The sequence below is a fragment of the Pinus tabuliformis genome, chromosome 8 (assembly GCF_031772625.1).
Source record: "Pinus tabuliformis cultivar Carrire ecotype Pingquan chromosome 8, CPIR1, whole genome shotgun sequence".
In the NCBI taxonomy this organism is placed as follows: Eukaryota; Viridiplantae; Streptophyta; class Pinopsida; order Pinales; family Pinaceae; genus Pinus; species Pinus tabuliformis.
In genome coordinates this window covers 647,180,198-647,185,407 of record NC_142294.1, presented here as the reverse complement: position 1 = coordinate 647,185,407, position 5,210 = coordinate 647,180,198, and positions in this window count along the sequence as shown.

Sequence of the window (5,210 nt, the reverse complement as noted above, 5' to 3'; positions counted from 1 at the left end):
CCCAGTTGCACTGAATTTCATGCCAATCACGACTCCTCACAGGGATTTAGATCATCTTCCCCTGGCAGATAAGGACTTCCAGATTAAAGACCTCATTTTTGAAGAATCCCCATTAAAGTTACACTGCAGGCACTGAGACAATTATTTGAACCATGCAGAAAAGATAGGTCTCTGGGAATCAAACCTGCCCAAATATCAATTCCCCAGTGTCCATATCTTCCCATAAATTGTTCACTATTGTCATGCAAACTATGACCCCACCTTGAGAGCAGTGATGTCCCCAGACCAGACAGTGCTTTTCACCATCACTGTAGATTCCATAAATGAGATGTTACAGTTACAGCCTGGTCAAAACCTCACTCCTCTTACCATTGCTGACTTGCTTGATAGATTCTCTAAACTCCCCAGTTCCAAAAGTACTCAAATACTCTATACTTTCATTGCAGAAGAAAATCACATGCCAAAAGATCCCCCTCCTTACATGTCAGCCTTCTTTTCTGATCTTGGCAAAGACATCACATCAATGATATTCAACATTCTAGGCTTTTCCACTAGTGAATATGTAGATGAGATCATTTTTGCCTACATGTCTATTTTTACCCTTAGGTAGCCCCCTGCCATCATATTCGACTATGCAAAATTCATCTTAGACAAAATGCATGATCAGTTTATGAGATTGGAAAATGAAAGAGTGTTCAAATATTCAGTAGTACTTTACCATCTATTTCTTTACTATCAAGCTGACAAATTTCCCTTCTCTATCCAGAAGCTTGAAACCAAGGGAAACCCTAGATCTGTGTTCTTCTGGACCCCTCTGTTCCACAAATATAATTCTGCATACCCCTATACAGATTTTATTGATCTATTTGTACATCCAGTGGCTACCATGCTGTTAGGAAGCCCTCCCCCAAGAATCAGTGCAGACATTAGGAGGGTCCTATAGTTGTCAAAGCAATATAAAGTAGGGGATTGGTACTTGTACCAAAACCATACTGAAATCAGAATCTATGGATGTGAGCTGCCTCCCTACAAACTGCCTAGATACCTCCCTATGAGATTGTTTGCTCTGGAGTACTATAGGCAAATGATCAATTCTGATGAGGTGCATTTTGTCAAGACCAAAAAGAAAGCTCAATTAAGGATAAAAGATTAGCTTGGCCCATTTATATGTAATAGTAGGGAAGTAGGGAAGGAAGCAGAAGAAATACTTCAGAGACTGAGATTAAAACAAAGTTTCATATGGGTATATGACCCTTTAGGATTCATTTGCAACAGGAGACAGAAGAATAAACTATCTCCTTACATCCACCATAGAATCCCTAAAATTGAACAGTATGCTAATTAATCTGAATGGGTGGAAAACACTTTGATAGATCAAGATAGCACAGAGGTTATTGTTGATAATGTATTGATGGATTTAGATAGGAGACTTGATGAGGATTCATTTGTACAAGTACCAGGCGAGTCTCAATCTTAGAAGCAATCACAGGTGTTAGCACCTAAATCTGCCTTAGGCTGAAGGAAGGCAAAAATTAGGGTAAACACAAACCACGCTCAGTCTGGTAGCTAGCCCTACCAGAGCAGGAGAGGGCTCTCTCCAAGTCACGCTCAGTGAATAAATGATCGGAAACGGTCTGAGATGACTTACAATACAATGTTTACCTTAGGCTAGTAAGTGAATAGGGATTCTAGAAACAATTTTATGAAATGACTGAGCTTCTGGGATGTTATGGGACCGATGCTCAGCAAAGAATAGAGAATTAAATATGAAGGCACAGATTATTCATTGAGGCAAGGTAGGCAGCATATGTAACAATTTAGTTTGAGGTACCGCGGCATTAATAGATCGCTGAAGAAAGTGAAAAGGGCATAGTGACATGAATCCTTTTCAACAGAAGAATAACACTAAAACATGAAATTTTCCCACAGGCAAAGCAATAAAAATTCGATTCTACCTAATCTCACTCAGAAAATTTCACTGGAAATGAGCATGAAATGAATTATGAAACATAACTAAATACATATGAACACATAAGAAATACATTTGCTACACTCACAACCACAAGAATCTCATGAAACAGAGCCGCTGCCTTTCATTAATTCTTTGTCAAAAATACACAGTGAAGAAACAAAGTTTCTTTCCCACAGTCTCCCAGAAGTTACAAGCTAACCAACCCTTTGCAAATAACTTGCATACAATATATAGAATGTGTAAGGAAGATATATAACGCCCAAGGGTTGGGGAGTTACTCGAATCATTGCGAAATGGAGATGGAGAGACAACCATCAGCTATAGGTGCAGCGTTGCAAACATGACATTTGGCTTTGGGTGACCGTTTGTCTTCCTTTGCCACTTGGATAGAAGCCCATCTGGAGAAAAACATCTTTAAATGCCGCCTTTGGTGCCAAAAAACTGAAGTGTAGATGAGCGGGCCCACTTGGAGAAGTCACGACCCGAAATTTCACGAAACGGAAGCAAATTGGCAATTTTTTCCTCTGTGCGCCGCGCCATTTTTTCTGTGCGTCGCGCTACTTTGGGACCTGTTTTGGGGCACTTTCAAGTGTCAAAAATGTACCCAAGTGGGCTCGCTGGAAATCCTGTCCTGTCGAATTTCTAACCCCAACTAGAATTTTTAAATTTGGTGCTCATTTGCCCCTCCAAATCTCCATTCTCCCAAGACTGCTTTCTGTGTGTCAAAAAAGTGGAAGAGAGGCCATTTTTGGGTGTTTTTTGACATTTAGGAGGCCAGATCTTGCCCAAATCTCTTGCTCGGACACCAGTAGTCATAATTTTCGATGTTGAATCCAAATCTGCAAGCCATTTCTCAATCGGAGACCTAGAATGTTAGCGTCACGGTAGTGGCGCGGCGCACAGGGAGGAAATCCCTGTTTTTTACCCAAAAATTTGCCAAGTGACCAAAATTTCCCCAATTTTTTTGAAATTTGGGCTGGATGTTCCCTGTGAAGTGCTATGTTGTGCCAAGGAAGCCTAAACCAAGATTAGAAGCCGATCTTGCTCCTTTGCCTCCTTTGCCTCCTTTGCCTCTTTTGTTGCTTTGCTCAATTTCGCCTTTAGACTCCTGATTCTTGCTTTGGAGCTAATGTTTCAGGCCATGTAGTGGTGAGTCATGCGCCTCAGCATGTACTTTTCCCTGTTAGCCTTATCCAATCGCTGCTCCAAGTGAACGTTCACTTTCTCTAACACATACTCCTGGTCCTCATCTCTTTGCTCCATAGGTCTGCCTTGTCCTGCCACGATGTGTTGCCGGTTTTCCTTGATCATTTGCAACTCTATCTCAGCTAGCCGATCCTCAAGTTGCTTGTTCCTCTGCTCCAGATACTTCATGTTCCACTTGGCCCTCTCCAAGTCTAGGGATAAGTTCTCAATCACTGATTGCTACTCCTGGATGATCTCTCCAAGCTCTGCATTTGTGGGTTATGCATCTGTCTCATCATCCTGAAGGAGAAAGAATTCTATCTCTCATTCACCTAATGGCTCACCTGAAGGCCCCTCATCATGCACTAGCTCCTTACCTCTGCCCTGCTCTTGTGGTGTTGATGTCGGAAGCGAGGCCCCTTCCACCCCGGGTGGAGATAACACTCGCTTTGCTGCTGCAAACAAAGGTCTACTGCCTTTCTGATAGGTGATGTATATTGGCATGGTAGCAGTCTCATGGTGCTCATCCTGATGTGATGGACCCCCTATCTCATGCTCTACCTCTGATACTACCTGTGGAGTGCTGAAGAAGTCACGGGAAATGAAGTCCTCCCAAGCAATACCCTGCAATCCCAACTGATGGTCCACCAAAATCCGGATAAGGGCAAAGTGATAAACACTGTTGAGCTGCTGTCGAGGGGTCTTGTGCTGCATGAAATTTCTCATCCTCTCTATGTTCCCGCAAATGAAAAATGGGAGGCTCATCATCCGTACCCTGGTAAAGTGCATGAGCAGCCTGATGTGGTATGCATAAAGGTGAGAAAACCTCCCCTCGCAACTGAAGTATTTCATGATTAATTTCATGAGCGGGGCATACTCATCTTTCAGAAATCTGAATGGAAAAACTCTTGTGAGGTGGCTCAAATAGCTGTCTTTGATGTAAGGCTCATAATGATGTCTTTCTACCTTCTTCTTCTTGTGCCACTGCTCTCCAATGTTTGGTATGCCTGTTGCCACTGATATGGTCTCGGGTGTCAATGTGAAAGTGACCCCAGCCAAGATAGACTGTCCTCCATGTAGGTGAAGTGCAAAAAGACGGGCCAACTCATGATGCACTCTAACATTTGCCACCCTCTGACAAAATTCGAAACATGCTAAGTGTTGGAAACAAGACATGACAAGGGGGCATGCCTGCAACTCGGTGAGGGTGTTTGATTCATCTCTAAGATGTTTGCCACTCCGGTGATGTCTCCTTTGGGCCCTTTCTCCCAAAGCTATGTCATTTTGGGTCTCCTCCTCATACTCTGATGAAATTTCGGATGCCATTACTGTTGTTTGTACCCTGAGTTTTATGTTGCCCTTGAATTTCAATGAAGCTGGTAGCTTCTCTGAAAATCTGCCGCCAAGGGGACAATAAAACAAGGAGTATTAGGAGGGGAATGATGAAATAGGAATAGGGGTTTAAAGGGAGAAATTTATCCAGGACTTGGGAGTAATTTAGGTATAGTGTTGATGGGGTAGGGTTTGAAATATATTGGCAGCACTGTCACTGTAGCATAAACCCTAGGATCAATGATTTCTTTATTTCCCTTTTGTTTGGTTTACAAAAAAAATTTGCATTTGATTTCTACCCCTACAGCCATGCTATCCCTTTCAAGTTTTGATGCAAGAACTGAGGTAGGTGGCCTACCTTTCAAATTTGGTGAGCATTCAAAAATTTTTAGGCAGATTGAATAGTTTTTGGGCTTTATATCTCTGTGCGCCGGGTATGCACCGTGCTAGTGTTATGTTTACACAGTGGGCGGGCCCTGTGTGCGCCGTGCATAATGAGTGCGCCACGCATAATGAGTGCGCGACGCTCTTTGGTGTATGCGCCGCGCACTATGAAAACACCCGAATTTCTTCCTAATTGTTTGACTCTCCAACTTTTTCGACTATGCACCCCTCTCCCACATCTTGGCTTGCACAATGAGCTGGTCTTGTGGTGATTTTACATTAACCAAATAGTGGAGGAATAGGGAGAGGGTTTGGTAGTGACTTAGGGCAGGGGTTT